This window comes from Sapajus apella, unplaced genomic scaffold (genome assembly GCF_009761245.1).
Source record: "Sapajus apella isolate SASKATOON/1434 unplaced genomic scaffold, GSC_monkey_1.0 scaffold82, whole genome shotgun sequence".
NCBI classification, from domain to species: domain Eukaryota; kingdom Metazoa; phylum Chordata; class Mammalia; order Primates; family Cebidae; genus Sapajus; species Sapajus apella.
In genome coordinates this window covers 3,233,702-3,256,224 of record NW_022437022.1, presented here as the reverse complement: position 1 = coordinate 3,256,224, position 22,523 = coordinate 3,233,702, and positions in this window count along the sequence as shown.

Genomic DNA, 22,523 nt, shown 5'->3' with positions numbered 1-22,523 from the left:
ACCCCTAAATCCATTGTTCTATAAACCAAAAATAAAATTCAGAGTGCCTCAACCAACTGAAAGGCCCTCCCCTTGGCCAAGGGCATCCAAAGTTAATCTGAAAAATGAATTCAGGCCACAGTGGGAAGTGGGGGTAAAACATGCTTTATTATCCCTTCCTCCCTTTGGAATTCAGGCACAGCTGACCAGCATTAACATTAAAACAGAGACCTTAAGACTGACAGAACAGACTCTTAAACGTCTGATAAGAGACATTTACAATCTATTTTCTCTGAAGCCTGCTGCACTTCATTTGTGTGATAAAGCCTAGATATCCATGACCCCTTATCGTAACTCAGATATTCCCTTCAGTTGGTTCCAGGTCTTCCCATGAACTCTTTCAACCCATTGCCAATCAGAAAATCTTTGAATCCACCTATGACCTGGATACTCCCTGTTTCTAGTTTTCCCATCTTTCCTGGCAAAATGAATATACATCTTACGTGTATGGATTGATGTCTTACCTGTCTCTAAAATGTATAAAACCAAGTTATAGCCTGACCACCTCCTTGGGCACATGTTCTCAGGATCTCCTGAGGGCTGTGTCATGGGCCATTTGTCACTCATATTTGGCTCAGAGTAAATCTCCTCACATAGTTCATGGATTCTAACTCTTTTTGTCGACACTTCCTATCTTGCATTCATGTTAGAATTCCTACCTAGGCATGCTGCTGCCTAGCTAGGCTGTGTTTCCAAGGGAATCTTGGAATTGTTTGCGCACAAGGCTAAGTCCTGGCCAATGGGGTGTACAGGGAGGGATGTGTGGAGCTTCCAGGCAGTGCCTTCTCTTCCCTTCTGCTGTCTGGGATACCAATGTGGGATAAACCCGCTTCGGTGCAGAGCATGACACCTTGTGAACACCATATATCCGAGAGAGGTCTCAGTCAATTTGGGAAGTTTAAAGATGTTTAGGATGTGTGCCTGTGACAGCCTCAGGAGATTCTAGTGACATGTGCCCAAGGTGGTAGGGGCACAGTGTGGCTTTATACATTTTAGGGAGATATGAGGCATCAATACGTGTAAAATGTATGTAGGTTTGGTCCGGAAAAGCAGGACAACTAGAAGCGGGGAGGGGGTTTCCAGGCAGTAGGGAGGTAAGAGACAAATGGCTGCATTCCTTTGAGTTTTGGATTAGCCTCTCCAAAGGACGCAATCAGATCTGCATGCATCTCATTGAGTAGAGGGATGACATTGAGTAGAATGGGAGGCAAGTTTGCCCGACGCAGTTCCTAGATTAACTTTTCCTTTTTGCTTCGTGATTTTGGGGTCCCAAGATTTATTTCCCTTTCACAACTTTATGGAGGACAGAGCAACAAGATAGGAGGAGGGAGCTGCCCTTCCAGCCAGGTATTCCTCTCATCTCACTATTTTATGAGGGAGAAATAAACTTCCATCTTATTTAAGCTACTGGCATTTGTGGTTTCTGTGATAGCAGCCAAACCTATATTCTAACAAATCTGCACATTGCTAACTTTGAAAACATCATCCTGATTAAGATGGCGTAATAACACTGAATTTCACAAAATTTCTCAGGATACAGGCCATGCAGACAAGCTGAATAAATGATTAGTGAACCAGATGAAGTCAATACGTTCTTAAACATTCTTAAAACATTAAAGCACTTGTAAATTTAAAGTCATGATACACACTTATTTAACTTGGTAATCCGGAAGCTAGCCTTATCCCAAAGCCTCTTTTGGCACATTATTTTTAGTAAGCATGAATATCAGTGCCTACCCTTACATTGCTAATTCTGGTTGATTAAATGACGAGGAACCTATCTGGGGGACAATCAACCCAATCAACCCACAGAGGGACATTAGAAATACAGGAAGCTTTTGCTGGTGTGACCATTTGGGGAAAGTTGCCTTTGATATTTGAGTCATACAGGATCACAGCAGCTGTGCATTTGATGTTGATAAAAACAAAGTAACCAATTATTTCAGTGAGGGATCAAAGTAAAATATTGCCATCTTCTGTTTATTAACTTATGGGTGGTAGGTGCAGGAGTTAGGTGCAAAGAAGGGCTGTTTGTTTTATTCTTTTTTTTTTTTTTTTTGTAAATTTGTAAAATTGTATGTGTTTTTGAGGTCATGGTCACAAAAAGTGGAAGACAAATGGTGCTGTCTTCCTAAGGGGTTCTCAGGCGCGGCCCGGGAGATGGATGCAGTGTATTGTCAGAAAGCTCTGGGGGCTACCTGTTCAAGAAGTCTTGCTGTACTGCCGTACTGATTGGACATTTTCCAAGCTTCTTTTTGAAAGGATTGTTTCCCCAGGGCCCAAGAGGAAATGATTCTTATAGGGCTGGGGCCGTCCTGTCCACGACACGCCTGGTGCTGTCAGATCTGAACATGTGCACAGACAGACGGACTTGTCACCGTGAACACTGTGTATCACCACCCGGGGCTCAGAGGCAAGGCTGCCCCCTTCTCGCCTGGCCTCTGTGATTGTCTTAGATAGCAATGTTAACTTGTCCTGTTACTGGTATGGGAACGTAAAACATTTTCTCATTTCAAGCCTGTATCAGTCTATTGTCACACTGCTATAAAGAACTACCTCAGACTGGATAATTTATGAAAAAAATAGTTTTAATTGACTCACAGTTCCACAGGCTGTACAGAGGCATGGCTGAGAAGGCCTCAGGAAACTTACAATCATGGTGGGAGGTGAAGGGGAAGCAGGCATCTTCTTTCCATGGGGACAGGAGAGAGCGCGTGAGGGGGAAAGTGCCACACACTTTTAAACCATTGGCTCTCATGAGCACTCACTATCATGAGAAGAGCAAGGAGGAAGTCCACCCCCATGACCCAATCACCTCCTACCAGGCCCCTCCCCTAATTACAATTTGAGATGAGATTTGGGCGGGGACACAGCCAAACAATGGCAAACCCTTTTCATTTCAACCAGTCATCTTTAAGTTTCACTACATTTATTGTGGAGATTTTAAGGTTATGGCAACAACTATAGAGAAGTGGTGTGGCCTACCCGAAATCCACGGGAAGGAGCTTGGAAAGTACCATCGTGCATTGTGTCTCGTGGAGTCCCTCTGTTCTAGGTGAAGTCCAGCTTTCTTCAAATGACTGAGGCCTCTCCCCTTGCACCACAGCCTCACTTTACCATCATCCCTCAGCCTCACAGCGGAGTTTCCAAACCTCAGTCCACCAGGTGCTTTCCAGCCCCCATCCATGAGGCTGCTCCCATAGCCCACCCAGTCCCCCCAGCCCACTTACCCTTGGGACTCTTCAGGTCCCACCCAGGCTCTTCAAGGCTGGCTTTTGTGCTCCTCACTGCTGTGAGTCATTTGCACTGCACCTTGTGCTTTTACCTTGTATTTTATTATAATTAATTACTTTAATGATTATTGGTTTAATATCTTTGTCTCCACTTGACTGGGAGTTTCAAAAAATTCAGAGACTCCATTTGTTGTATTTTGCTCCTGTGTCTCTATTGGTTAGTAGTGCATAGTGAGTATTTTTGAATGAATGCATGTATGCCTTTTAGAGCCCACTAAGCCTAGGATTTCCCTGGGTTTCTTGTGGATCTATGATGTGCTAGGCCTGACCAAAAAGTCAAGTTAAGGAAGATTGTCCCTTTCTTAAAGACCATATATTCTTGCATTCTCTAGGTCAATCTCTTGTTTAGAATTCATGGAACTTTTGGATTTAGAATTCACCTGTTGTAAGGCCTTTTTAACAATCCAGGTGTGGGTGAGGAATGTCTCACCTGGAGAAGCTGCAGTTGGGGTGTATGGAAGGGAAGCTGTGGAGGTGTAAGGAAAGATGAGGTTTGTTAACTGATGCAGACTTGGAGTCGAAATTAAATGAGCAAAGGTGAGGCCAGAGGGAAATACAGAAGAAAGAAGGAAGAAGATGAGGACTCAGGAAAGGAAACGGGATCAGGGAAAGAGGTAGGGGAAGCAACAGAAAACGTCAGCATCATGGAAACACAAAGCAAAGTGCTTCTGATGGGTAATGGGGGCAACAGAATGAAGACCTTCAGGAAGGTGGTTTTGTGCACTGGTGGGAGTGGGGGGGAGGCCACAGAGGCTGAGGGAAAAAGAGAGGGGGCAGGCAGCATGAATTCAGCCCACCCACTCAAGATTTTATCCTGAGGGGAAGGAAGGAAGAATGGCTCTGCTGACCTCCAGCTGCCTTCCAATGCCAGGACTTGTGAGTGTGAGACTCCCTGGTGATTACGATGTTTCTCTGGGATGACTTTTATGGTGTGTGACTGGAGAAGGTAAATAGAAGATGCAGCAGAGCCCAGTGAAAACCTTATTGGGACTTCAAGAGACTTGCCTATGTTTCAAAGCAGGGGTGCCAGTGGCATTTGAACCAGAGGGACTCCATCTTGAATGGGGGCTGAGTACCTACTGGGCTGCATTCCCAAGAGGTTAAGACATTCTTAGTCACAGGATGAGACAGGAGGTCAGCACAGGGTACAGGTCACAAAGACCCTGCTGATAAGACAGCATGTGGTAAAGAAGCCTGCTAAAACCCACCAAAAGCAAGATAGTGACCCAAGTGACAGCTGTTTGTCCTCACTGCTCATTATACACTAATTATAATGCATTGGCATGCTAAAAGCCACTCCCTCCAGTGCCATGACAGTTTACAAGTATCATGGCAATGTCAGGAAGTTACCCTATATGGCCTAAAAAGGGAAGGAACTCTCAGTTCTGGGAATTGCCCAGCCCTTTCCCGGAAAACTCACGAATGATTATATGCCCTTGTTGAGCATATAATCAAGGAGTATATGGTCAAGTATATAATCAATAAGTAGAATCAGTTGAGAAGCCCATACTGTTTCTCTACCCATGGAGTAGCCAGTCTTAATTCCTTTACTTTCCTAATAAGCTTGCTGTTACTTTCCTATATGGACTCACCCCAGATTCTTTCTTGTGGGAGGTCCAAGAGCCCTCTCTTGGGGACTGGATTGGGGCAGCTTTCCTGTAACAGGGGGAACAGGGCCAGTGCTGGGAAGTGGCAGGGCCTGGGGTGGGGGTCTGGGGATGGGGGCGTTTAACATAGAACACAGAAGGAAGACCCTGACAGGACCCGGAGCCCTAGAGTACTCTAAGCCAGGGGAAGCCTTTCTTCCTGGAGACAGAAGGAGGGGCACGCTTCCTTCACGCCCCCTTCAAATCATCTAGGGGACACATCAGTGCTTTTAACAACAATCACATGTGCAGCCCTCCCTTAACCTGCCTCCCTGCACTCGCATGGGATCCCCACCGAGGTACAGCTCTCACTGGACAAGCACAGACCAAGGTCTGCAGAGCAGGGTCAAGGGAGGTGCTCTACAGGGAAAAACTCAACAGCTGTGTCCTTGACAGGGAAGTGGGAATCATTTGGAACTGAACAATAGCAAAAATGATGGTTCATTTCCAGTGGGTGTGGGAGAAGCCCTTTACTAATTACTATTGATTATTGCTAGTTACTGATACGCTCTGGTCTGCAGGTGTCCTGACTCAGTGCCTCATGCTGGGAAGGAGGAGAGCATGTAATGGCAGCCCAGGGGGTAAAGCAATAAGCTCAGGGTTTGCATCTGCTTCAGATTTTGAGAAATAATGTTTTCAGTGGAACCTGAACAATTCTGTGGGAGAAGACAGAATAGGTGAGTTGTGAGGATGTGAAAGAATCAACACCGATTGCCAATGTCCTAACATCTTTGTGATGAAGAGGCATTATATTCATGAGGAAGGTGAATGAGGGAAAAGACGGATTTAAAAATGATTTCTGGCTTTTATGGACAAATCATATTTCTTATTCTCAAAAGCTCTAAATGGCTCTCAATTTTAATAACTCCTTTCATGCCATATAGTCCAAAAAACCTTTCAAAATGGTAAGATTGTCACTCAGTTACACATAAATAGGCTGAACTTTTTTTTTTTTTTACAAGTTTGAATTTAAATGATGAAAATTGACATTTTCATCTTGCAAAAGAAAATGAATTGCAGATCTCCTAAATAAATACTTACAAAATGCAAACGTCTTTGAATCTGAAAGCTTGCCTGTGAATGACAGGGGGTTTTGCCTAGGTAGACTTTGAAGCGTTCCGTACAGCTTTTCAAGAAAGGAGTGCCTTTGAAACCTAACAAACTTGTAGCACTAAATATTTTAGCGATGATTTATGAACAGTGTTTAAAAAAATACCTTTTCTTTCATTAAAAAAAGCTCTGACACTTAGCAAAACGATGAGGATTTCTGTGTTAAAATGTTTAGCATGGCAGCTTCTGAGCAATAGATTTATAAATATTTCCCTTTTTAAATTTAAAAGTCAAAATAAATTAGGAAAAAGAAGCTCCAAATTAAAGGTATCCAGTTAAACGGAGAAGAACTTTGGGTTTTTACCTGACCTCACAGTGTTTGAACAGTGAACTATGTTCCTCCTCAAAGGTAGGCAGGAATGACCTTGTAAAAGTTCCTCTCTCAACCTGCCTCTAGTGTACACACACCAGCACCCCAACAGAACACATCACCGTTTTGATGATTTACTAAGCGTACATTAAAATCATGCTTCTCTCAACACTGACCATTTTCTATGTAGGTTATTACTACTGAAAAAAAACATATCCAGCCGGGTGCGGTGGCTCACGCCTGTAATCCCAACACTTTGGGAGGCTGAGAAGGGCGGATCACCTGAGGTTGGGCGTTCTAGACCAGCCTGACCAATATGGTGAAACCGTGGCTGTACTAAAAGAGAAAATAAATAAATTAAAAAAAAAATAAATTAGCCGGGCGTCTTGGTATGTGCCTTTAGTCCCAGCTACTCGGGAGGCTGAGCCAGGAGAATTGCTTGAACCCGAGAGGCAAGGATTGCAGTGAGCCGAGATCGCCCCACTGCACTCCAGCCTGGATGCCAGAGTGGAACTCCATCAGGAGAAAAAAAAAAAAAAATCCAATGTGCTCAGAGCATTTTATGCACATGTAAATGTAATTTAAAACTGATGCACAATGTGTGTGTGTTATGCAGGAAAAGAGTTAAGAAACAGTACTGGTGAGCTGCTTGACGAGGGGATGAAAAATGAGGCAGGAGGGGAAGCGATGGCAGAGTCCTTTGGGCAGCAAGGGGACTCCCTGTGGCCCGGGTCCTTTTGTGCTTTGTGATTGAATCCAGCCAGACCTCTGAGCGCTCCTTTCCTTTTGGCTTGTGTGGCGATGGGGGTTGTTGCTGGGGATGGGCAGAGGCAGGGGGAGTGAATGAGAAAAAAGGAAAGTTGGCCACACAAATACAATGCCAGGGACTGTGGTCCCGGTTCTAGCGGGGAGAGCGAGTGGGAAGTTGCTGGAGCTCCGCAAAGCAGCCCTCGTTCCCATGGAAACCGATGTTTAGCGTTGACTGCCTCGCTTGACTCCTCGAACCCCCCTTCCTCTGTCTTTTTAAATCTCTGTTGGAGATGCATTGTCTTCTTGTTTTTTTTGTTGTTGTTGTTTTGTTTCGTTTTAATAAAAATAAAGACTATGGAGAAGAAAACTCTCCCCGCCTCAAGACCTCCCGAGGATGGGCTGATGACACATTTCCCGGGTGGGTTTGAAATCTGGCTGGATCTCCCCAGATCTGAGATCTGGTACCTTGTCTTCCAGCCCTGTACTGACAGGCCACCAAGAGCTGTGCCAGGCGGAGATTGGCAGACTAATTTGAATACCAATGCTGCTCTGGGCTGGCTTCCAGTTACTAGGTGGGGAGGCCCAGGAGGGCAGGCAGGGTGGGGGCCAGGGTGGCCTCAACAGAGGCTTCTGGGGAGAGACGGGGCGTTCTCCCACCATTATGTGCCTCCTTCCTTCTCCTGCTCCCATGCCCCTTCTCTGCTGGGTTATTGGCAAGTCTACTTTCTATTCTTCAAGGATTAATGCCTCAGTGCAAGAGGAAAATTGGCAATTAAAAATATCTCAAAGCCTGGGATTTCTGTCGCTTTATCGTTTTCCAGTTAGATTTCATTAGGATGCTGCTGCAGGGAGAAGTTTAGGGCTTTTGTCGTTGTGTTGTCAAAGAGTTTAAAACTATGAGCAGGATATTTTTATCTTTAGAGAAAAAAGACAGGAACCTTTTGTGCTAATGGAGCTTAGTAACATCTATAAGCAGGGAGGATTTCTAAGGGGAAAGTGAGTTACTATAACACTCTCTAACAAAATAATCTGCTTATAAAAAATAAGATATTATATTCTTATCAGAACTGCTGAATATAATTTATTTGGTGCTTTTCCATATTTGAAATTTTTAAAAATCAGAGATTATATGTACTTATGGAAATTCCTTTCACACCCCCCCAATAAAATATTTTAAATGTAAAACATTGTAAGTGTGCATCTTTGTATGGTGAACTATCGTGCTGAAATAATTTCTCGGCTTCTGAGACTCTAATGAAATTTCCCAGGCAGGTTGAAGTGCAGAATGCCCTGGTGGAAGCTCCTGAGGAGCCTTCCTTCCTTCCGTCCCCGATCCCATTCGCAGCTGGCAGGTCGCAGTGGTTTTGGGCAGGGAAGGGCCCTGCAGTGCCCCTCCTGTGGCCACACATGCTCCTTTATTGCTCCAGCGCCCACCTGCTGCTTGCATTTGCGATTTGGGTGGCGTGATGTCAGTGACATCAGACAGGCCAGGGTATTGTCTGAGACTCAGGGCAGATATAAGTTGTCATCATCAGTGAATATTTATTAGGTGTTCGTCCGCACAGGGCTTCCTGCCAAAAGTGACCAGCAAGAGACTGGGACACACAGATGAAGCTGGATCATTCTGGGGGGCAAGGAGCCTTGTGCCCGTGATCAGTCGTGTGCCAGTTTTATTTCTTTGTAACTGTGAAAAACGTGGCCCCCAATTTCTGTATCATGATTCTAACAAGGCTGGCAAAAGTCCTCGGCCTTCGTTACAGAGCAGCGGCTTTTCTCTTTATATGATATTTTTGTGGTTTATTTATGGAAAGACTTAAACATTCTTTTTTTCATGATTATCCTTTAAACCTAGCACATTATTGCCTGGGAAAACTCAGGGAAGATTTCTTGTTCAGAGCTAAGCAAAATAGTATTTACTGTAAGATCTAATGAGGCAGCACAAGTGGGTTTTATTTCTGTGCTGGTCATAAATAGTTTCAAAAACGTATCGGCAAAGAAGAGTAAAGCTAGAAGAAAACACTGGTCACTGGGAAGTCTTTGACTGCGGCCAGCACTGAGGTCACCTTGTCTTTATGCCTGGGAGTTTTCTCCTTGCTGCCAGCCTATGAAATGAATGGTTTAATAGAGAGGGGAAGTTCAACCTCAACATGTAAATCTTTAGCCCAGTTAACAGACACACTGGGCACTGTATTAACTCGCATTTACGTTCAAGCGGCACGGTCACTCCGAGGTCCTCATGTGCCGGAAAGCAGCGGCTACAGGACCTTGAAAGATCCTTAAGCATGTGGGTTACTGGGTGAACCCCAAATAGTCAAACCAGTCAAACCAGTCTTTGCCAGCTCAAATGATCAGATGTACGGAACACTAGGTAAGTAGTGAGAAGCAGCGGAGTGAGGCGCTGGCTTGCTCAGGAGGAGCTGCGGAGGGAGGGGCTCCTGGAGGGGCAAGCCTGTGTTGTCTGTCTGTGGACTGCGGATGGGGGCTCTAGCCATCGTCGCCTCTGTGCTACACATTCACCTTCCATGCGTTTTCCCGTGTGCGTCTTCTAGGAATGAGCGGTCACCTACCGTCTTGCATGTTTATTTTCTTCAGTCCAAGGGCTCCCAGTACCAGATGCACAGAGTTTGACACAATTTGGTAAAAGAAAGAAAGAATGAAGACTGCTAACGCGGTCCACTTTCTGTTTTCTGGTAGAAGAGTCAGAACAGGCTTTTCATCTATTTTCGCTTTTTCTTATTTTGACTTTCAAGCCTTGCCAGGGTGGTCAGACTCTCTGCGTTTTGAGGTCAGACTTTGCTGATGGAGGAGGCTGAGGGGCAGCTGCGGAGTAGGCAGTGGCTTGGATTCTCCATGAGTGTGAGAGCAGGAGTCAGGGTCCCCAGCAGTCTCACTGCAAGGTGCACGGCCCTGCTGGAGTCGTTGCTTAATATCTCAATTTTTTGAGGCCCTGCAGACCCTTGGATCAATTTTCATCTCATTCTGGAGCATTACTTCCAACTGCCTCTCAGCCATGGCTGCTCGCCCAGGGGCTTTGTTAATGAATATCATTTTACTGCAACAAAAGAAGCTAGGAGAACCATGAGTTCTACAGGGAAAGCAGCACTTTCTTCTTTCCCCAAGTCGAGTTTGTAAAGTTGCAGCTTTTCTTCAGCAGACACACATTCACATGGATCCCATTTAGGGGATCCCGTTGTTGTTTTTTTTTTTTCATTGGGAGGTTTTGAGTTACTCACCTATCAAGACACTTGCTTATGCTCAAGAGCTCAAATCCTCATTTCGGATTCTTTTCAGTAGTACTATCATACCCCATTTCTTTGTGTATTACCCAGTTCAGAAGTACACGTGGTACTTTAAAACTGTGTCAGGTTAATAATAAGAAACTTAGAAATGTTACTTGACCTTTGGAAAACAGGGCTCCATACATTACAGTGATGTTGGAAGTGTGACGTCCATAGACCTAGGCCTTTTCCTCTCTTACGTTCACTCTTGCTCCCTCCTTTCGATCTTTAACATCCTCCATCTGGTTCACAGTTGCCTGTCCACTAAGACCTTGTGGCCACAGGGTGGTCCAGGGCTGGACTTTTCCCTTGGTATTTCTGCTGCCTCAGCCGGACATCAATGAGTTTGAATAATGGGTTGGTATGCAGAAATAGATATTGATTCCTAGGAAGTTAGCGCCTTCAGGGGAAGTTTCCATTGGCAAACGGGACACAAAGGAGAAGCCGACTTAACTCACCAAAAACGTCCTCAATTCCAATCGCCTTGTCTACAGCAGCCCGCAGGTCCTCTGGCATCGCCGACAACTTCTCCCTTTACCCCACACTTCTAAACCAGAGGAGATGCACCTTCCTCTGCCCTGTGGGCCTCCCTGCTTGTGACAAGGCATGGCTGGTGGATGGTGTGTGTACATTTCAGTGAGAGCAGTGCTTCAAGTACAAATCACTGATTATTTGCTGATTCATTTGCTCATGTGTTTGTATGTAAAACACTGACGAATCGTCTATAGAGGTAAGTAAGTTAGGGTTAGCCATGTCAAGGGCCTACAGTCCACTGGGGCTCATGAAAGGATAATTGGTATTATTATAGTAATTGCTGTAACGGATATTTATACTCAGGGTGCTATGGGAACATGGAAAAGTGAACCCTTGACTCTGTTGTTGGGAAAAACAATGAAAAATATGACAAACTGAATTTTACTGTAAAACTAAAATGGAGAAAAGTGAAAGTGTTGGTACATTTCAGTAGAGGGAGAAGGCAAGTATGCATGATGTGGGCTCTGGAGACGACGTGGGTTACTTCTTCCATAGAAAGACTGGATTCACAATTACGTAATTATTTTATGACTCGGTATAAAGATTAATATATCAATACTGTTTATGAAAATATTTTGTTTAACCCCAACATCCATTTTTTCTTCTGATTTTAAGAGAAATTAAAGTATTTTGAAGGCTCCTTAAAGTATTGGGGGCCCTTGGCACTGGCCCTGTATCAGCCCTGGGAGAAGGCACAGAGAGGGAGAAAGACGAGGAAGAGAAGAACAAAGCTGTGGAAAGAAAGGAAGAAAAGCAATCTGCAAAAGAAAAGCATGGGATAGGTAGACATCACACACAAAAGATGACGTAAGATCGCCAACTAATAAATATATGAAAACGAGAAAATCAAAAGGAAGTAGAAAAGTGAGATCAAACCAAAAACGATCATTGAAAACAACAAAATGTAAAAAGTGTCAGAAAGTTTTCCCTTGAGTAGGGCCCCGAGAGGGAGGGAGGGCTGGGTCGTTCCCTCCACTGCTTGGTAGCCAAGGCTGTCCCTGGAGCAGGAGCAGGGAGAGGGGGAGGCGACCCTAGGACCGGAGGAGCTGAACTGGGCTGGCCCCCGGGAGCTCATCAAGTAAGACGGTACTCAATGGCTCAGCCTGCCTTAAGAGGCAGATTTTGTGTGAAATAGAAATGGTCTAGTCCTCCTTCTGCAAATGGAATCCTAGCTCAAAACTCAGAAAAGGAAGGAATCATATTAAGAAGCATCACAGTTACAATACATCATTTACAGCTTTACATTAACCCAAATTGCATTAGCGGTTTACATTCTGGACTTTTTTTTATTTTTGAGATGGAGTCTCGCTCTGTTGCCCAGGCTGGAGTCAGTGGCGTGATCTCAGCTCACTGCAGCCCCCTGGGCTCAAGCAATTTTCCTGCCTCAGTCTCCCAAGTAGCTGGGACTACAGGCACACCCATCATGCCAGGCTAATTTTTGTCTTTTTAGTAGACACAGGGTTTCACTATATTGGCCAAGCTGGTCTCAAACTCCTGGCCTCAAGTGATCTGCCTGCCTGGACCTCCCAAAGTGCTGGGATTACTGAAGTATGAGCCACTGAACCTGGCCCATTCTGGACTTCATTACATTTATTTTGCAATTGTTTCGAATTGCCTATCACAGAACAAACTTTTCACAGGTATAATACATTTTCATGTACTTACTTATTTTCATATTCATAGTAGTCCTGCGAAGAAGATATCACTCTTCTCACTTTATAAATGAGAACCCAGGATCAGAGTTTGTGACTGGCCCTAAGTCACATAGTTACGGAATTTCATGAGGAGGGACTGACTTGACACTAGTGTGTGTGTGTTCACGCCTGTGTGTGTTTCATTGGCACTGCCTTTCTGTGTAATGTTAAAAGAGAACTGATTCCACATTTATTAGGGCACCCTTACACATGTTTCCCCATGTTTTTCTCATTTGGTTATTTATGCATTCCAAAGTCTGCCTAACATTTCCTCATTCTCTCTAATGAAAGCACCACTCTGATCATCCATCACTGGTTTGACTGGCTGACATCTTAAATACGGAACCATGAGTAAGCTACTTTTCCTTTGATACTTAGGCATAAAATTTGACATGCCAAATGTTTATGAAGTTTTTCTAGCACAGCTTGGAATTCTCATGTGTCTGTGGATGCCATGCAAATTGTTTCTCTTAGCATGCAGAAAATCCAAATGTAATTTAGAAAACATTTCAGCTGGGCGCAGTGGCTCACACCTGTAATCCCATCACTTTTGGAGGCTGAGGCTGGCAGATAGTTCAAGACCAGCCTGGCCAACATGGCGAAATCCCATCTATACTAAAAAATACAAAAATTAACTGGGCATTGTGGTGAGTGCCTGTAATCCCAGCTACTCAGGAGGCTGAGGCAGGGAAAATTGCTTGAACCTGGGAGGTGGAGGTGAGTCTCTGAACTGCTGAGCCTCCAAGATTGCACCACTGCACTCCAGCCTGGGCAAAAAAGTGAGATTCCATCTCAAACAACAAAAAAAGCATTTCTTAGAAACATCCAAATGCACTGAAGGTTGTCACATTCAATGCATAACTTGACAAGTTTAATTTTTCCCTGTAACTTATAATTTTAAAGGAATCTAGTGCTTAGGAAAGTTCCTTATGCATTGAGGCAAAGGTAGAGTTTTGCAAAAGAGGTTAGCTCTTGGTAAGTTTAAAGCAACATCCATTGGCTTCCGTGTTTCATCCCCAAAGATTGAGCCATAGACAGTTGCCATGTGCTTGGTTCAAATCAGTGAGAGATTATACAGAGCAGGAAGAAGTTATGGTTGATTCGCTATCCCTATTGGAAAGCCATTGATTCAAACCATACCCTATTCTCAGTGGCCAGTAACAGAGGGAATTCTGCTTTAATCTTATTCTTCCTAAGTGTAGCTTGACTGGGCCACAGATGGGCGATTCTGTGGACTGAGATTAACATAGGAATTCAGTAAATCCTGGCTCCTAGCTGTGGTTCTGTCATGAAGTCACCAAGGAAGGCCAGTAAATTAGTCTAGCTTTTATGTGCTAATGTTTTCTCATGTAAAAAATGAGCACAATAACAATGGCTGAGCTATGAATTTTGCAAATAAAAGTTTTTCGGAAGCAAGTCTGGTTGATGTATTATCTTGCTTACAGAAACAAAGTAGGGTGTTCAAGGCTCAAAAAAAAAAAACCTATTTGTGTCTAAGTCTGTCACTTAATGACATGGCTCCCAACCCACAGAGTGATTCTAAGGGCTACGAATGGAGAAGCATTTGACACCCTTGTAAACCTGTAAAGCTCTGTTTATTCAACTGTAATAATAAGTACTGCCTGAGTTCTTACTGTGCATAAGCTACTAGGTACAGAAAGAAGTAAGAACTTGCTCTACCCTCAAAAGACCTCAGTCTAACAGGAAACAAACATGTAATAACTATAGTACACATCTAGTATACTGTCAGCTTTAGCACAATAGGATGTCTCCTAAACTCTGCAGAACATTTCTGTGTAAGTAAAAAAATGTGAGAATTAATTCAACGTGAGACAGTGGATCAGGGAGGTAGGATTTAGAAGGAACCGATGGAAGATATAAGAGCTAAGATGCTCTGTACGGAAGGCGGAGGAGTGCTTCCTAAGGAGATGCAATGGGCCAGGTGCACCGTTTCCAGGATTCTGGGTGTGTGGAGCACAGTGGGCCCGGGAGGTGGTGAGCCTGGAATGGTGGATCGAGGCAGCTGGTCAGATACCTTTATGCTTATATTTACATCTGGAGCCCTCAGAGGTGTTGATGTGAGAAGGCAGCATGGTCAGAGTTGCTACTTCAGGAACATCTGTGGTGGCAGAATAGAAAGGGATGGAAGGGAACGGCGTTGAGTCAGGGAAGCTGTTTTGGAGGCTGCTGGATTCGTGACAACATTAGCAGCGGCGAATCCATAGGGGTCTGCAGCAACCTCAGTTCTTGCCTCCTCACAAGAAAGAATTCCATGGAGGGTCACAGGGCAGAGTGAGAGACCAAGGCAAGTTTTAGAGCAGGAATGAAAGTAAAGTACGCTCGGAAGGGGGTCTAGCGGGGGACTTGGGAGAGCAGATGCCCTGTTTGACCTTTGACTTGGGGTTTTATGTGTTGGCGTGCTTCAGGGGTCTTGCGTCCCTTCCGTCCTGATTCTTCCCTTGGGGTGGGCTGTCTGCGTGTGCAGTGGCTGGCCTGCACCTGGGTGAGGAGCATGCACGGTTGTGTTCCTGGAGTGGTGCGCATGCTCACTTGAGACGTTTTTTTTCCCTTACTGGTTGAGTGTTCCTAGAGGAAGGTCATATACCACTTAAACTCCACCATTTTGCCTTTTAGTGCACCTGCTTGAGCCCACTCGCCCAGATTCTAAGATCTTATCTGGAAGCTGCTGATCACCAGGTTCAGGTGTTGCTATCTATTGGAAGGCTGCCTTTCCCTGGCACCGGCTGTGACAAATTATTATTTTAGAGAGACAGCAACCACCTGACCATCACCTGATGGCTGCCTGACATTCCCAGTGGGGGTGGGGGTGCCCTCTCCTGCCCTGCTCATGTCTGACTAACCACCTGCTGTAACAATACATCATCACTGTGACAACATGAGAAAACACTGTGTACAGGACCATATAGTCTAGGACAGTCAGACACCCGTAGTCTAGCCACACACACCACCACATCTGTATACTCCCTTCCTGCAGGAGCACAGAGAGCCGAAGCCATAGCCCTCTGCCATTTCTGTCACTCCCCAGGACACTGAGTTGAAAGAACAGGATCTAGGCATTATTCTGAGGTCACACGTGTTTACCTTAACCCTAGAATTTGTGCAGATCTTTCTGCCTTTGCTGATTTCCCTGCTGTGACCTGGAGCACAATCCACCTCATCCTAAGTCGTACCAGGGCTCTAGGCGGTCACTGTGACTGTTGAAACTACCCCTCAAGAGCATCCACGTCCATATACACGTCGGGTGTGTGTTATTATTGATTATATTTTAATTGTTTTCCATTTATTTGAATTTTCAAGATTTTGTGGTCATATAGTGTTAAATAATTACAACAAAACCTCAGCCATTAGTTGGCAACCTATTTTTTCTTCCTGCAGAATCATTTTTTAACAAATTGCCTTTACATAAAACTGTGGGGCATTCAGAAATGTTTAACGAAAAGGAAGCTGCTTCAGCCAGCTCGAAGCTTGTTTGCAACACCTGTGGTCAGTGATACTCCCTTGAAGATCTGTTCATCTCATAATGAGTCTTTAAAGATGTACTATTTGCTGTATGCACTTAAAAAAAGGTGGAGAGAAGAGGCTTATGGGAAAAGCTCCTATGTTGGACTGATTTTTTTTGGTGTAAATACTGAAAGGGACGGTGTCAGGAAAGTTGATGTCCTGCGTGATCTCATCTTGAGCATGTCTTGTTTCACAGAAGTCGCGACCTTTCCACTGTGGGTTCTTCTAAGTGAGGTGACGCAGCAATCGTTTGTTTCTTGGTGTTTCCTTTGTATTTTTTTCCTTAACATTTTTTCAGGCTCTTGGCAAATGCTGTAGCTAAGTTGGGATAGTTTGATCCCCTCCTACCGTGTTTCATTTGTGACAATTGGTTGCCAGGAATAGCATTTGTATTCTTACTGTTGTCTCACATTTTAGGTGAAATAAATAACGAAAACAATGTTGTTTCTCAAATATGCTCATCTAATTACCTGATTTTAGCATTCCTCTTTCCTCTTTAAGCGTGTCTGTTTTTAGTTCTTGATTTGTTTTGTTTCCTTTGAAAATGTTTATTATTATTTCACTAATTCCTTCATGCTTAGATTATCTATGCCTTATTTTGTGCTTTTATGGAGTTCATGTTTGCCCTTTTTGATGACTAATTTCTTATTTTCTTGTAGTTATTGCATAGAGCACATTGATCCTGCAAAATTTTGAGTTCTTATAGCAATTATATTTTATTCTAAATGACAAGGTTAATATTCACCAAATTGGACTATATCTTTACAAGTTAAAAAAAAGAAATGTATCACTTTGGCATCTTTGAAATATTTGCAACTCTTGAGTTTTTTTGAAACACAAAATGTGTTTGAGAGTACAGGACAGCCTCAGAGGCACCAAGATAAAAATAACCAAATTATTTCCGTTCACTCCTCTGTTTGAAGTAATAAACTGAGAAACAGCATGAATAGTAAGAAGATGAATTGGGAATTTGAAATTCTTTCAGCTTTGCTCATCTAAGATATTCATCGTTTGGAAGTGGTTTATTATAAATGTTCATGTCATTGGTGACCCTTTGTTAAAACTTAAAAAAAAGAAGCATGTTATCAAGATCTTACTTGTCCAAACCAACTGCGTGATATTGTATGCTAGAGCCATTATAAATGTCTTTCTCAACAGTTCCACTTTCTTTACCGTGATATTCAATATTCAGGATGCCACACATTTAATCATATAACATCCATAGGAAATTTAAATGCTTTGAAGTTCATATGGCCACATAAGAGCTTTATAACTTTTGGGCATGAGAAGAAATTTCATTTTTACATGGCGGTAAGAGACAAGAGATTAGAAGCCCATGGAAACAGATGGAGGTGGCTTAGGCCCAAGCATGGGTTTTGGGAACATAGGCCAGGGGTTGAGCACAGCTTCTGGAGGCTCCTGCTTCTCTCCTCCCCCCACCCCATCTAGTCCTCAGCACCCTGTCTCCCTGTCCTTTACCGTGTAAAGGTTCGGATTCAGAGGTGTAACGATGCTGTGAGAACAAATTGGGGGAAAAGAGGTGAAGTTACAATTAAGCAACTCTGGAAGTATGGGGTGAAGGAGGCCAAAAAAAATTGACTTGAGGATTTACTGAATATTCATCATCCAGATTCTGCCCAGAGAATGTACAGCTCTAAATGTTGACTGTTTTTTTTTTTTTTAATGTTCCTCTGGAGTGCTCTCAGAAAAATTCTTGTAAAAACGACTGAATGAGAGTGTATGGTTTGCTGTAGAAAAGTTGTATTTAAGATAGTTAAAACTAATTTCTAAATGAAAGGCAGTTTTGCTTGTGGAGTTTCACAAACATCAAAATGCGTTTTAGATATCTGTCTTAAACTAATCCTAATATGTAACAAAGAGAAGCAATTCTAGCGCGGGGCAGAGGCTTCCTAAACCAAATGCTTTTTGTGTTTTAACAAAGTGCCCTGGGCTTGGAATCCAGAAGCCTGCTTGGAAATGTAGATCTGCCTTAACTTACCTTCTCTGGGCCTCTGGAGCCTCCGTTTGAGGCCTGGTGCTGTGCCTAGACCTCCTCCCAAGTGTCATTAGAACGTATTCTTTCCAACTCTGCATTCAGTGGCCTCAGGTTGGTGGCTTGCAGTCGGCCATGGTGGAGCATTATACCATGGAAACTGGCAGATCCTACCTATCAGGGCTTTATTCTCTCAAAGAGTCAATTGTGAAGTATTTGCAAACAAACTTCTGTTTCTGGCTATTTAGGACACTGTTGGAAAATTCCATGCTGGTCTGATTCTATGGAACAATTATTTGCTTTTAGCTCTTAGTTCCTGCTAACTCTGTGACATAAACGTCAGAGAATTACATTTTATCGCAAAGCCTTCCAGGCTGGGCAAGGTCAGCTGTGGGACAGATGGGTGGCAAGTGTCTCTGTGACTGTGTCTTGGGGCCCTGCCTCTCCCCTTTAGTCAGGGCTCTGTTATTCCACCCTGATCCTCATCATTAGCTGCTAGACATAGCCAGTGCGTGCCTGCAGAGCCTTGCTTGGGTGAGGTATGCCCAGAGGAATGGACATTCTTCAGCTTCCCTTCCCTGTCACATTTCCAATGAAAAGACAGACCCAATCTAAGCGCAAATGCTTGGTATTGTCATTCACTTACACCACATTGTATCCCAACCCCACTCTGCCTCCTGCCAAAAGTTTGTAGTGTACATCATGTACACATTCCAATGGTAGCTTTCCCGGGGAAGATAAAAGTAAATAAAAGTACCGGCTCTGTGGAAATAACAACTTTATATAACATTGATCCTTAGTAAGATCAAAACATAGGATAAAAGTGATCATGTTCTAGGAGCAAACACAGGAGTATGTGAAATTTAGAGTGTGGCCTATTTGTTTTCCTGTTTTAGGTTATTTATAGAGAGAGTTATGGCATTTCAACAAGAGAATAGCCAAAGTTTGATTGTCTGACTCATGAGGGGTGTGTGTGTATGTATTTATGTGTGTTCTCCATATACTGTCCTCAGGCTTGGGAGGGAATAAAGTGTCCCAGTCTCCCGCAAATGCCGTAATTTATTAGCCACTTGCACCTGTCATGCTACACATTTCTTTCCCAGTGGGAATACTACGTATGCCTTCAAGAAGCCACCATCCCTGGCAGCTAAAGGAGAGCAGGAAGCTGTGTGTGTCTGTGAAGTCTGTTTTGCTCCTTTGGTTTCCTTGCTTGGCTACCTAGTTTGTCACCTTTCCAAGTCTTCTGGCTACAGTGGCGTGGCTTTCACCTTAAATCAAGTACTCTCCATTCTTTAACAAGTCAATTTATAAATCTTTTACAGCATGTTTTTGTTTTGGTTTGACCCCTTCTGGAAAACGTGGATGTGGGGGATATGGGAGAAAGGGTTTAAGAAAAAATAATCCAAATTACAGGTGTGAACATCATCAAAATACAGCTTCCTCAAAACAATGTGCTTCCCCATTTGGAGACATTAGGTTTGAAGAGTCCTCTGTGTCCCTCATTCCAGTGGAAGTAGTTTATTTCCATTTATTTTCAACTTTACTTTCACATTTTGAATTTTCTGCATTATTTTTGATAGAAAGTGGGCATACTTGAGATGTCAACCATGTTTCAGCCAAGTTTTCAACTGGGAAACATTTAAGTTCTTTTAATATTTTCAACGAGCCCTATAATTTAATAATTCTTTGGTGAAAATAATCTTTGGCGTGTTATGCTTTTTCCCTTTTGGGCTCTCTTACTATATTTGAAAATGCACACATGATAAAACATAATAATAATTCCGTGCACAGATTTTTCTCGTGGCAGCATTCTTGAACCATGATCACACTTTCATAACGTGGCGTCCTCGTGGCCAGATGACATTTCTGACTCCTCACTAGTTGAGCCATCTTAACCTTGAACCAGCTTTGAGTCCTTCACAGTCAGCGCTGGTGGACAGAGCCCCCTGCTGGAAGTTCCGGGCACCTGGATTTCCCCTGGAAATGGAAGGTCACGCCCCAAGACTGGGAGACCAGGAGGCTGGAATATACCCAATTCTTGAAAAAAATGGACAGAAAGCTTTCGACTCACAGCATGAGTCAGTAAAACCTCAAATTATTTTTTCAGTAGCACTTCCTTTCCTTTTGAAAGTTTGGGTTAGAAAGGCAAATACCAGATCTCTTTAAATGATCCATTGTTTCTCAAATTAGAATTTCCCGAGAAATGATTCTTTTGGTTGATAAAAAGTATGTGGGGCGGTGTGGTGGGTGTCATATTCTCTCATTTCAAATTTTGGAAATGGTGGATTAAATACAATTAAACATGATTCTTTGTTGCAGAACTTCTCAGTGCCTTTAATATGAAAAGTGCATTTTGGACAACACCGAGTTTTTCTCAAATTTGTTTGTCCATGGGCATTTATTTTGTGGCACATTTATTAAGCTCTTTGGAAGAGCTCTTTGCAGAATATCAGTTTTAAGAAATCCACTGATGTTCCTCACTCATTTTTCTAAGCTTTCTGTTTCAATGACTACTTCAATTCTATTCTAATTATTCCACCCTACATACAATTGTGGGAAGGCTATTTCTTAATAATATTCTAACGCCGAGAGACACAATGCTTTGCACTTGGATAGTCAGTGAAATTTTTATTATTCATTTGAGTCTTGGTTCATTTTTTATGCTACCTTTATTAATATCTTTGTTTAGTCTTAGGTTCATCCATATTTTATAAAGATGACTTTTTCTTAGTTTTAATGGACATACATTAATAGCAGTTTTCAAAAGGAAGATTTAAGAATTGTATGCATCTTAGATTTATAGGCCAATCAAGTATTGACTCTATGTAGGAAAGAGTGAACTGGTGTCATACAGGTGTTTTGGGATCAAGCCCTTCTCATAAAATCAAACACTGTTTGAAAAGAAATTTATCTTATTAGGTTTTACTACTTTAAAAGTGCTTTTATGGGATCATACACAGGTACATACTCACTTTATAGCTGTGACTTGGCAATGCGAGTGTTTACTAGAAAATATCTCATGAGAAAATTTAGATTGTGTAGGATTTCCAGTTTGAAACATTCACAAGGTTCTGATTTTTTAAAATTATATTTTAATAAGCAAGTGTTCTTGTTTAATTCAGATCTTGTGATTTCTCGGTAGCTGGTTACTTCTTACTGTATCAATGCAAGAAACAGTTCTCAGTCCAGAGTTCAAGTATTGTCCTATTTTTTATTAGCTGCTAGAAGAGAATGCCCCAGGTTTTCCCCCCAGAAAACATGGTTTGGTTGGCATACTTTAGGTTTGCTCTCAGGAGCACCATGTCACGTAGATTCTCTGCTATTTAATTTAGGCCACTGCAGAACGTGGTAGAAAATGGTCAGAATGATTAGGGTCATTCAGTGCTTACCGGACGGCTGGCATTTGGTATATTCATTCTGTGAAGATTCTCAGCTTTAGGAAGAGCTGCTTGACCCAGGAGGAAGAGAAAATTAATTCTCCAATCCTAAATCTTCCGTCTTAATGTCGCATCCTGAAGTGGTTTGTAAATTCGACTCTAACCCTGCAGATTCTGGGTCAGAAAACACCCAGCTTCAATTTCCCCTGAAGAAAGACAGGGTAGGTGGGAGAGGAGCATGTTGTCTGTCCTTCTGGGTCCGCTCTCAGCCAGAGCTTCCAGACAGGTGCTTTCGAGATTTCCCAATTGCTTCAAGTAACCTCATTCAGGTTCAGGACTTTACAGTCTTACTGTTCAAACCACTTTCTTCCCCCCGACCCCTCCGGCCACAAAGTCCCCTTAAGAAAATGCAATAGATAGATATTTTATTTAAATCAAATCCACAACATTATTAAGCATATTTATTAGATAATTGTTTCTTCCCATTACAGAAATATTCTCTACTCCAAAAATGTATTCAATTCCTTCAAACAGAAAATTTCTGGTGACTTTGAATATGACACATTTCAAAGGAATGTGGAACTGGTGTTAGGCCCTCTGGCAGCTGGGCCCCACACTGTGGGCTTCCTCGTGCTGCGCCCTTGTCCAGCACAACGCAGGTCCCACCGATCCGGGAATTCCTGCAGATGTCTAGCCCCTCCCTCCTGCTTGGAAGTAGGTTGTTCTACAAAATATAGCAGGCCCTGGATGTGTTTGGGATGTCTGTCTACTCAAAAATTATTCCCTACTTATCTGAAGTTCAAATTCCACTGGACATCCTCTGTTGTTATTTACTGAATTTGGCCACCCTAATGCCAGTTTATTTGGACTCTGATAAGAAAATGCGTGGGATTTTTAAAAAAGACTTTTATTCTGAGTCGAGGAAATGTAACGCAAATGGCAATTTTCCGTCTCTCTCCCTCTCCTCTCTCTCTCTC